The sequence below is a fragment of the Oryx dammah genome, unplaced genomic scaffold (genome assembly GCF_014754425.2).
Source record: "Oryx dammah isolate SB20612 unplaced genomic scaffold, SCBI_Odam_1.1 HiC_scaffold_12, whole genome shotgun sequence".
NCBI classification, from domain to species: domain Eukaryota; kingdom Metazoa; phylum Chordata; class Mammalia; order Artiodactyla; family Bovidae; genus Oryx; species Oryx dammah.
Window position 1 is genome coordinate 41,073,923 of NW_024070196.1, and position 13,140 is coordinate 41,087,062.

Below are 13,140 nucleotides of genomic sequence, written 5' to 3' on the forward strand. Positions count from 1 at the left end.
TATCTATACGAAACTATGGATTTTAACTAAAACTGTTGTAGTAATTGTTTCACAATATAGATAAATCAAACCAGTATGCTGTGCATAATTTTAAATGCAGTGGTGTATGTCAATTATTTTTCAGGAAATAAAACTGAAAAAAAAATTGAATAGAACAATTTTTCTCTTATTTGGTGCTTTTCTCAAGGGAGAGGCAAGATCACCCAGTGTAGGTCTCTTAATGTACTATTTATAAATCAATGGTAAAAGATCCCTCTCTCCTGTTTCTGCAGCCCCTGGTGATACTGCTATGGCTCAAGGACTGACTAACATCTGGTAATTGAAACGGCCCTTCAAGTTCTTGCCTCATTGTTATGCCCTTTTCCCCTTCATCGTTTTTTGAATGATTACCTTCCCTGGACCTTTCATTTTGGTTAATGACCAAATCACAAATCCATGTGATATAATGATCACAGAACTGAATGGCAAAATCACTCCCCTGCGAACTGCTTCAGCAGGTACTTCAATCGTCTTCATGACTGAAAAAAAAAGACTGCAAAGATTATTTACTGACATTAGCAAAAAACAGAAAAACACCACAAAAACTATACCTAATTTGAAAACATATATATATAGGATATTTTTCTACTGGTGACTTTACTTCCTGAACAAGTTATTCAAAATAGAGTTTAAGTCATTAAGGCAATCTTGTTTTTGCCCTAGGTGTTAATTTATTCAAAATCACTCCAATAAGATATGAATGCATGCTCCTTGTTAAAACAAAATCAGACAATACAGAAGGTACAGTACAAACCCATCTCTGTGACAAACCCTACCGTCATGCCCACCCACTCAAACCTGGTCCCGTGACGACCCTTTGTGAGACATTATGGAAAACACTTTGGAATATTTCTTTCCAGGCTGTTTCCGTGCACATATGCTATCTATCTGGACTGTTGTTGAGTACAGAACTTCATGTCATAGAAATGGCAGGTTCTAAGAACTATATAAGAAAATCTTTAGGAAAAGATCAAAGAGGAAAGAGAGCAGCAAAAGGAGGTTGCCTGTCTCACCCAACTGGGATAATTAACTCCTCACATCAGCCCTAGAGGCTCATGATGTTTTCTCAGATTTCACCCTGGTTAAGGGACACTCAAGGCTCAGAAACATCCTCAAGGCACGTTATGGAATTCAAGATCTACTGGATTCCAAGACTTCAAACTTACCTGTTACATGAAGCCATTTCTCAATGTGTTTTTCTTTGGAATTTTTTTTGTAATGTTTATTTTATATTGGGGTGGGCTTTCCCAGGTGGTTCAGTGGTAACGAATCTGCCTGCCAATGCAGGAGACATGGATTTGACCCCTGAGTTGGGAAGATCTCCTAAAGAAGGAAATGACAACCCACTCCAGTATTCTTGCCTGGAAAATCCCATGGACAGAGAAGCCTGGTGGACTATAGTCCATGGGGTTGCAAAACCACAGCCTTGTCTAACTCAATGAAACTAAGCCATGCCCATGGGGCAACCCAAGATGGGTGGGTCATGGTGGAGAGGTCTGACAGCATGTGGTCCACTGGAGAAGGGAATGGCAAACTCCTTCAGTATTCTTGCCTTGAGAACCCCATGAACAGTATGAAAAGCCAAAATGATAGGATACTGAAAGAGGAACTCCCCAGGTCAGTAGGTGCCCAATATGTTACTGGAGATCAGTGGAGAAATAACTCCAGAAAGAATGAAGGGATGAAGCCAAAGCAAAAACAATACCCAGCTGTGGATGTGACTGGTGATAGAAGCAAGGTCCAATGCTGTAAAGAGCAATATTGCATAGGAACCTGGAATGTCAGGTCCATGAATCAAGGCAAATTGGAAGTGGTCAAACAGGAGATGGCAAGAGTGAATGTCGACATTCTAGGAATCAGGGAACTAAAATGGACTGGAATGGGTGAATTTAACTCAGATGACCATTATATCTACTACTGTGGGCAGGAATCCCTCAGAAGAAATGGAGTAGCCATCATGGTCAACAAAAGAGTCCGAAATGCAGTACTTGGATGCAATCTCAAAAACAACAGAATGATCTCTGTTCGTCTTCAAGGCAAACCATTCAGTACCACAGTAATCCAAGTCTATGCCCCAATCAGTAACGCTGAAGAAGCTAAAGTTGAACAGTTTTATGAAGACCTGCAAGACCTTTTAGAACTAACACCCAAAAAAGATGTCCTTTTCATTATAGGGACTGGAATGCAAAAGTAGGAAGTCAAGAAACACCTGGAGTAACAGGCAAATTTGGCCTTGGAATGCAGAATGAAGCAGGGCAAAGGCTAATAGAGTTTTGCCAAGAGAATGCACTGGTCATAGCAAACACCCTCTTCCAACAACACAAGAGAAGACTCTACACAAGGACATCACCAGATGGTCAACACCGAAATCAGATTGATTATATTCTTTGCAGCCAAAGGTGGAGAAGCTCTATACAGTCAACAAAAACAAGACCAGGAGCTGACTGTGGCTCAGATCATGAACTCCTTATTACCAAATTCAGACTCAAATTGAAGAAAGTAGGGAAAACCGCTAGACCATTCAGGTATGACCTCAATCAAATCCCTTATGATTATACAGTGGAAGTGAGAAATAGATTTAAGGGCCTAGATCTGATACATAGAGTGCCTGATGAACTATGGAATGAGGTTCGTGACGTTGTACAGGAGACAGGGATCAAGACCATCCCCATGGAAAAGAAATGCAAAAAAGCAAAATGGCTGTTTGGGGAGGCCTTACAAATAGCTGTGAAAAGAAGAGAGGCAAAAAACAAAGGAGAAAAGGAAAAATATAAGCATCTGAATGCAGAGTTCCAGTGAATAGCAAGAAGAGATAAGAAAGCCTTCTTCAGTGATCAATGCAAAGAAATAGAGGAAAAGAACAGAATGGGAAAGACTAGAGATCTCTTCAAGAAAATTAGAGATACCAAGGGAACATTTCATGCAAAGATGGGCTCGATAAAGGACAGAAATTGTCTGGACTTAACCAAAGCAGAAGATATTAAGAAGAGATGGCAAGAATCCACAGAAGAACTGTACAAAACAGATCTTCACAACCCAGATAATCATGATGGTGTGATCACTCATCTAGAGCCAGACATCCTGGAATGTGAAGTCAAGTGGGCCTTGGAAAGCATCACTACGAACAAAGCTAGTGGAGATGATGGAATTCCAGTTGAGCTGTTTCAAATCCTGAATGATGATGCTGTGAAAGTGCTGCACTCAATATGCCAGCAGATTTGGAAATCTCAGCAGTGGCCATAGGACTGGAAAAGGTCAGTTTTCATTCCAATTCCAAAGAAAGGCAATGCAAAAGAATGCTCAAACTACTGCACAATTGCACTCATCTCACATGCTAGTAAAGTAATGCTCAAAATTCTCCAAGCCAGGCTTCAGCAATACGTGAACCATGAACTTCCAGATGTTCAAGCTTGTTTTAGAAAAGGCAGAGGAACCAGAGGTCAAATTGCCAACATCCCCTGGATCATGGAAAAAGCAAGAGATTTCCAGAAAAACATCTATTTCTGCCTTATTGACTGTGCCAAAGCCTTTGACTGTGTGGATCACAATAAAGTGTGGAAAATTCTGAAAGAGATGGGAATACCAGACCACCTAACCTGCCTCTTGAGAAATCTATATGCAGATCAGGAAGCAGCAGTTAGAACTGGACATGGAACAACAGACTGGTTCCAAATAGGAAAAGGAGTATGTCAAGGCTGTATATTGTCACCCTGCTTATTTAACTTCTATGCAGAGTACATCATGAGAAATGCTGGACTGGAAGAAGCACAAGCTGGAATCAAGATTGCTGGGAGAAATATCAGTAACCTCAGATATGCAGATGACACCACCCTTATGGCAGAAAGTGAAGAGGAACTAAAAGCCAATTGATGAAAGTGAAAGAGGACTGTGAAACAGTTGGCTTAAAGCTCAACTTTCAGAAAATGAAGATCATGGCATCTGGTCCCATCACTTCATGGGAAATAGATGGGGAAACAGTGGAAACAGTGTCAGACTTTATTTTTTTGGGCTCCAAAATATCTGCAGATGGTGATTGCAGCCTGAAATTAAAAGACGCTTACTCCTTGGAATAAAAGTTATGAGCAACCTAGATAGCATATTCAAAAGCAGAGACATTACTTTGCCGACTAAGGTCCATCTAGTCAAGGCTATGGTTTTTCCTGTGGTCATGTATGGATGTGAGAGTTGGACTGTGAAGAAGGCTGAGTGCCAAAGAATGGATGCTTTTGAACTGTGGTGTTGAAGAAGACTCTTGAGAGTCCCTTGGACTGCAAGGAGATCCAACCAGTCCATTCTGAAGGAGATCAGTCCTGGGTGTTCTTTGGAGGGAATGATGCTAAAGCTGAAACTCCAGTACTTTGGCCACCTCATGCGAAGAGTTGACTCATTGGAAAAGACTCTGATGCTGGGAGGGATTGTGGGCAGGAGGAGAAGGGGACGACAGAGGATGAGATGGCTGGATGGCATCATGGGCTCAATGGACAGGAGTCTGAGTGAACTCCAGGAGTTGGTGATAGACAGGGAAGCCTGGTGTGCTGCGATTCATGGGGTCGCAAAGAGTCGGACATGACTGAGCGACTGAACTGAAGTGAACTGAACTGACATGACTTAGTGACTACAACAACAACATGTTGGAGCATTGTTGATTAATTCATTTGGATCTTTAATTTTTTTTAACAATAAGTTTCTTCTTGATACACACTTACACAGATAATACATGCATACACATGCATATGAATCTTAAGATACACAGAAAGCAAAAATGCTATCTTTGTAGGGATAGAGGGTGAATAATCCAATAGCTTTCTGAGGTTATCTTTTAAAATAACCTCCAAGGGGCCAGAGACAAACAGGTTGTTTTTTTTTTAATATGTCAGAATTCAACTCATAGAAACTAATGAGGTAAATACACATTCACATACTTAAGAAAACTTTGGCACAGTAGTCAGTTGACTGTAGGACGTTACTATGGGGTGAATATAGAAATGCATTTGAATGATCACTAAATCAATGTTTGGTATTTTCAGAACTTTGAGTACTTGATCTGGTTAGTAACTTTCAGTCACTGATCAGTAAGTATCACTGGCCATTCTCTGAAGGAGAGAAAGAAATAAGTTGATTCTAGTATGCTTCCTGTCTCAGTGCTGGTCATTCATGTTCGGGGTCTCTGTCTGGTCCATCTGATCTGGTCCTGGATCTCTCCCTGGTGCTCTGGACACCAACACTCAGGCTGCTCCTTGGCACTCTCTAGGTGAAGGCACAGTCCTTAAGAAGGGTGGTTGTTCATCTTTCAGAGATGGATACTGATGGCCCTCACTGAGCTTGAGCTAAGAAACAGGATCTTGTCCAATTCAAGTTTATAGCTGCAGAGCCGCTTCGTCTGCATTACCTTGTGCTCAAATCTACTAACAAAAAGTACACATCACCATTTCATTAACTCTCCTCTATGATTCTAAATGAAAAACTCAGACATTGATCAGATATGAGGCTTATTTGAATGTTTCAGCAATATTCCAGATTTTGTAAAAAGTAAGAAAGATTCCCAAAAGGGGCAAGCATAAATATCTAGGACAGATGAGTTGATATATATATATATATATATATATATATACTTTCATTAATTCAATCAAAGAGTTTTCATACACCTAATATGCACATTGATAGTTTCTGAAGACAAGAAAAACAAGATGGGAAAGACAAGAGGAAGAGAAGAATCTGTTGGAGAAATGTTGACTATACAATACAAATTTTAAGTATAACCACAACATGTCTAAAATAGAAGGTATAAACTTTGTTCTATATAGTTTTCAGAATTATTAGAAATTCCAAATAATTCCGCTAAATACTAGAATATTTACATACTATCTGTATAATTAATAAAAACTGTGAATCATGGTAATTACTCTTTTTCCTTCACATCCATTTGCTGCTGACATAAAAAAGTAAGAGTTTTTTTACTGATTCCATTATTTGCATTTCTGATGATTGGTTACATACACAAAAACTATTCAATAAAAATGTTTCAGAGTCCTAGTTGATAAATGCTCTGAGTTCAAAATACAATATGTGATTTCTCATAACTAATATACTTTATGCTTAAATTCTTTCTCTGGTGAAATATTTAGTGGATAATTTCTTATGCATTTTTTTTTCTTTGAAAAGCAGAGAATCTTTCATTTGGAAAAGGTCTTATGGAAATGTCCAGAAGGGACAAATTCACCACATATCAAAAGAAGCCCTGTAGGCAATGCATAATTCATACTAAAAAGTGGAGCTTTAGTTTAAAAAAATTCAGAGACTTATTTGTTGGTTCAAAATGATACATTTTTTTTTTCTTTTCAGTTCAGTGAACCTTAGAATGATTCCTAAAACAATTTAGCACCGTTCTCATCTGTTTCTAATTACAGAGCTCTTTGCTAAAAAGTACAGTGAATTGATATTTAGCATATGCCCGTGTGGTCTCTGGAATGTGTGCAAATTCTCCATCATCTACTACATAGTTGCCACATCTGAACATATGAGAATAGGTGTGCTTTGAGAAGAAAAATAAACATGCACACTTTCCTAGGGCAGTAACTCACTTAAGTTCTTTTATTTCATTTCTAAACACTGTGCTGATTATATTAAGTATGACATTTTAGAAAATGAAATTAGCAATAATCTATTTAGTAACTCTCCAATTGATCCTTTGATTCACGACTCCTGTGACACATCCACACATGTAATTAACTGATCATCCCATGCACACGCTCCTTCTCTTACCCATTAGAATAATTGGAGGATGAATAAAAACAGAGCCACATAGTCTACAAGTGCCTTATTATTTCTGAGAGAGCTAGGCAGACCCCTTTTTCATGTGGCTCACACCTCCGTATCTCTCTACTATTCAGTTTGTTAATTTCACTTCCTTGTTAATGCTTACACTGATGGCTTTGTTTGAAGTTGCTGCCCTTCCATCCTATTCTCTTATCTCACTTTTCTTTTTTGCTTTCCTCAGCACTTACTGACATTCTAATATTTCGTGAGAGCAAAGATCTCTGTTTAAAACATTGGTAGACCCCCAAACCTCTAGAACAGTGCCTGGCATGTGTTCACTGTCACTCAATTTTTGCTGAATGAATGAACTGTCATTCACCAATGGGAAAACTAGGGCATAAGAAGTTAGTTTCCCATGATTATATGACTTGAAAGAGGGCACTTGGTTTCCAGTCTCAGCTCCTCACTAGGGTCGTTCTTGTCCTCATGGAGATAAACATTCTTCCACTTAAGCACCCTAGCACTTTGATGTACCAACTCCCCACTGGAGCAAACATAATTTTGCCTTGTCATGGCACAATATTAAAAACAGATTGACTAGAAAATGAGTGCTGATGAAAGATTCTTTCTTAAAAAAATAAACTGTTATAAATAGTCTTTGACATCTATTGGTGGTGGGCCTAGCAATATCACAAGTGGATTAGATCATTTTCATTATTAGTACTAATACCCCTTCTATTTTGTGCTGACCCTTCTCCCCTCAAGTGCATATGTACAACTCCTAACCCCCAGCACTTCAGAATCTGATTGGAAATGGAGAAAGAGCCTTTAAAGAGGTGATTAAAGACATATGAGGTCATATGGGTGGACTCCACTCCAGTTGGCCAGTGTCCTTCTAGAAGAGTCTAGTACACAGACCCACAGACTGAGGGGCAGCCATGTGAGGATATGGTGAAAAGGCAGCCATCAGTAAGTCAAAGACAGAAAGGCCCTTACAAGAAATCTGCCACCAGGCTGAACTTGAACTTCTAGCCTCCAGAACTCAAGAAAAAGAAAAAACAAACAAAATTTAAGCCACCCAGTCTGCAGTATTTTATTATGGCAGCCCTAGCAAGCTACTCATGAAACAAAGTAAATAATTATTATTATTAAAGAAGTACAGAAATAAAATTTCCTTTTCTTGAAGTTTGTGTGCATATGTGTGTATATACCAGTAAATAAAATACAACTTTTTGAAAAGCAATGAATTTACTTTTCACTGCATTAATGTGCATTTTTAAAGACAGAAGAAATGCTTCCAAGAACAGAGAATTAGTTCCACATGCTTCAGAGAACTTTCTACACAAAGATGGGTAGAATTAAAGTTCCGCATCTTCTTTACTATTAAATACAGGGATTTTTAAAATTGTTTTTTAATTTAACATTATGTTTTATTATCTACTGTATAATTTTCCATTGGTAATAATATTTTATTATCTATCTTATAATTTTCCATTGGTAATGTGTTTCTGATTGCTGAATTGCCTCCCCTCAAAGCCCTAAATCCTTTTTTATTTTAACTATATCTTTAAGTTTCTGCCTCAATGGGGATCTTTCCAATAATCATTTTCAAATTAAATCTGCCTTTTTTTTTTTTTGTCTACATAGTATATCTCAGAATTTACCAACATAAAATGAGGATTCAGTGGCTTGATTGATTATTGATAAAGTGACCCATCCTTTTTGGCTATGTTGTGTGATGGCCCATTTTTTCATCGAGTTATTTTTTCTCATGTAATTTTGAAAATTCCTGTTAGGCACAGGCCTGTAATTCAGTCCTGTTTGGATCCAGGTGCTGTCATCCTGACAGAAATGTGTTGTGTAGGAGATTCTGTTTAGAGGTCTTCTTCCTTGTTGTCTGGAGTAGGTGCCTCCCTGTCTATGGAGGAGAAACTCAGATTCCCTATGTGTTCCTCCTTTTCGTGCCAACAGCTTTGCTTAGAGGTCACCTTGGAATAACACAAAGAAGCCTTGCTCATCCTGCGTAAGGTTCCACCAAAAGGCAGAGGGATTGAAAAGGCCGAGAGCAAAGCTGCATTGATGCTAAAATCCTCCTGTCCTTTGTTTACTTATTTGGTGGACAAATGCTAATGTGCTAGGTATTTCTCTTACTTACTATGAACATATTTAATATCTGTCACTGTAATATGAGACAGACAGTATTCCTAATTCCATTAAGCAAATGGTGGAATTGAGGCACAAAGCTGCAAAAAAAAAAATTTTTTTTAAACACAGTATAAAAAATTAATAGTTGGTTAAACCCATGTCTTTAACCAAAACTGCAGTTTCCACAGGAACATAGCCTTTCCCCCAAACAACCGCATGTTCTCTAATAGTTGAGTTAAGATGATTTCTGGAATCAAGCACAAATCTCTTCCTGCACTTTTTCTTTTTAATTTAATTAAATTAATTAATTTATTTACTTGGAGGCTAATTACTTTATAATATTATACTGGTTTTTGTCATACATTGACATGAATCCACCACTGGTGTACATGTGTTCCCCATCAGGAACCCCCTTCCCAACTCCCTCCCCATCCCATCCCTCTGGGTCATCCCAGTGCACCAGCCACGAGCAGCCTGTATCATGCATCAAGCCTGGACTGGCGATTCATTTCACATATAATATTATACATGTTTCAATGCCATTCTCCCAAACTATCACACCCTCGCCCTCTCCCACAGAGTCCAAAAGACTGTTCTATACATCTGGGTCTCTTTTGCTGTCTTACATACAGGGTTATCGTTACCATCCTTCTAAATTCCATATATATGCATTAGTATACTGTATTGGTGTTTTTCTTTCTGGCTTCCCTGGAAGCTCAGCGGTTAAAGCGTCTGCTTGCAATGTTGGAGACCCGGGTTTGATCCCTGGGTTGGGAATATCCCCTGGAGAAGGAAGTGGCAACCCACTCCAGTATTCTTGCCTGGAGAATCCTGTGGACGGAGGAGCCTGGTGGGCTACAGTCCCACGGGGTTGCAAAGAGTAGGACACGACTGAGCGACTTCACTTTCAATTTTCACTTTCATGCATTGGAGAAGGAAATGGCAACCCATTCCAATATTCTTGCCTGGAGAGTCCCAGGGACAGAGGAGCCTGTGGGCTGCCATCTATGGGGCCACACAGAGTCAGACACGACTGAAGTGACTTAGCAGCAGCAAGGCAGTTCTATTTCCAGTTTTTTAAGGAATCTCCACACTGTTCTCCATAGTGGCTGTACTAGTTTGCATTCCCACCAACAGTATAAGAGGTTTCCCTTTTCTCCACACCCTCTCTGGCATTTACTGCTTGTAGACTTTTGGATCGCAGCCATTCTGACTGGCGTGAAATGGTACCTGGTGGTTTTGATTTCCATTTCTCTGATAATGAGTGATGTTGACCATCTTTTCATGTGGTTGTTAGCCGAAACTAGAACACTTTCTAACACCATACACAAAAATAAACTCAAAATGGATTAAAGATCTAAATGTAAGACCAGAAACTATAAAGCTCTTAGAGGAGAACATGGGCAAAACACTCTCTGCCATAAATCACAGCAGGATCCTCTATGACCCATCTCCCAGAATACTAGAAATAAAAGCAAAAATAAACAAATGGGACCTAATTAAAATTAAAAGCTTCTGCACAACAAAGGAAACTATACACAAGGTGAAAAGACAGCCTTTGGAATGGGAGAAAATAATAGCAAATGAAGCAACTGACAAACAACTAATTTCAAAAATATACAAGCTCCTGCAGCTCAATTCCAGAAAAATAAATGACTCAATCAACAAATGGGCCAAAGAACTAAACAGACATTTCTCCAAAGAAGACATACTGGATGTTTGTAGACTTTGGGATAGCAGCCATTCTGACTGGCGTGAAATGGTACCTCATTGTGGTTTTGATTTCCATTTTTCTTCGCAAAGAGTCAGACACGACTGAGCGAATAAACTGAACTGAATAATGAGTGATGTTGAGCATCTTAAAGATCTGTTTTTTGATAATGAGTCCATCTCACCCCTCCATCTGCTGCAATTTGCCTTCTTCTTTGGGGAGAAATCTTTGTTCTTTATTTTGAGTCATTTCCTGCCATCTGGTCTCTACTGGGATGACCCATGACTTTTAAGTGTAATACCTCCCTGACAATAAGTAGAGACCAAAAATTATGAGATTGCTTGGGAATTGGAGTGGATATGCCACTAGAATATTGCTAGGTGCTTTTGAAAATGTATTCCTAAAGTGGGAGAAAGTTTGCAGATGTTTTTGGGAGATCAAGCATGTTGGAGATCATTTAACACTGATGCAGTAAGTGTTGGAATCTAATCTTTAATGTCTTCAAATTCATTTACTCCACCGGTATTTCCAAGAATGTCAGTTCTACACAGAGTTTGTTTTTATCTTTCTTGATACCCTTGATGCCAATCTGCTACCACATAAGATGTCCTACACTTTTCTAGATGGATCCATTTAAATATATTTTATTTATTTTCTCTTGTTTCTTATTTTATTCTAGAAATAAAAGAAAAAAAGCCTTTTCTCTCTCAGTAACAGAGTAAAAAGAGAAAATTATTAAAAACCCAGGACAGGGTAGTTCACAGTTAGAGAAAAGAGGGTATGAGAAAGTACTGAAGGAATAAGAAGTAGGTTGAGTTCCTGGACCCGCAGAGAAACTTTCAAGTGGAAGGAATGCTCTGGTGCCAAGTGCCAAGAGTTGCAAAACAATGATGAAATTGCAAAGCCCTTGGGATGCAAACAGAATTGCTTTAGAGACTTACCTGCACAGTTAGAGCAGGGAGGAGTCAGAATGACCTTTTAGTTTTACTTTTCTATTATAAAGTCTCTGTTACATTTCTTGTAAAATGTATTTTATTAAATTATAGACACACTAAGGAGTTTTATGTGGAGTAGTTGTAATTCTTCCAGAGAACATAAAGTGTCAAGCTGCCACATCAGGCTTATAGAAACCAGAGATTCTTAACCAGCCCTAAATCCTACTGATAATGCAAAGGATACCGGCAATCACAAGGCACAGAGACAAGACGGAGACACCTGAGATTATCAGCAAAGCACCCTGTTCCTTTCTCTCTACAGTGGATGCTCTCCGTTTCAAATTTAGCCTGGAAGGTTGTAAGTGATACATGTAGAAATGAAAGATACTTGAAGGGTATTCTGGTGGGTAATTTCATGTGTGATGTGCACAAGGGTACTCAGATGTGTTTGCTCAAATATTATTCTGGATTTATCTGTGAGGGTGTTCATGGATGAGATTAACATTTGAATCTATAGACTGAGGAAAGAAGATTATCCTTCTTAATGTGGGTGGACCTTATCCAGTCAGTCAAAGTTGTTGCTCAAATAGAACAACTGACTTTTTAACAAGTAACAGGGAACTCCTCCTGCCTGACTTCCTTGATTTGGGACATCAGTTTCTTTCTGACTTGGATGACAGCTACACCCTTGGCTCTCTTGGTTCTCAGGCCTTTGGTCTGGAACTGCCCTGTCAGTTCTGTGTCCCCACCAACTGAAGACCTTGGAATTCTCAGCTTCCATGACTGCATGAGCCAGTTTCTTATAATAAATATATGGTCATTCTTAATTAAACATACACATATTTTTTTTGTTGTTCACTTCTTCCTAAGACAGAAAATTTTTTTTCTTTTAACCCCAAAATGAAAGAAAAGAGAGAATAAAACAAATATATGTAATTTATTAATTAAACATATAAATTTATCAATGATGTAATTTACACAATTTTATAAATTATATGTTCTACATATATATAAATTTTATATATAATATAGAATTTACATATAATTTATAAAATTATATATAATATACACATATACACATATGTCTTCATCCTTTCTTTAGATTCTGTTTCTCCAGAGAACTCTAGCATATATATGAAGAGAGTCATATTAAAAATGTTATATCTTCCTTTCTACTCCATGTACTGCACAGCTTATGTAAAATTTTCTGATGAGCTACATATGCCCATAGATACATAAATTTGAAACTCCCTTACTGTGTGTATCCTTCTAAAACTTTTGACTGATTCTGCATTACCTGCATTATCTCTTTTACTAGTAAATTCTATTAGTGTTCACCAGAAGGCCTGAAGTACATGTTCTATTTCAGAGTGTTTCTGGTAAAGGGAGAAACAGGTCTCAGGACCACAGGAAACCTTCCTCCTCTGCCTCTTATCACACTGGAAAGAGGCATTCAGTGTGCCTTGCTGTACAATGGCATTCATACCCCAGAGGAGTCCCAAAGGAGTCCCAGACACCAGAAAACCCTAAAGCCTCAAATTTAGGAAGAGTGAC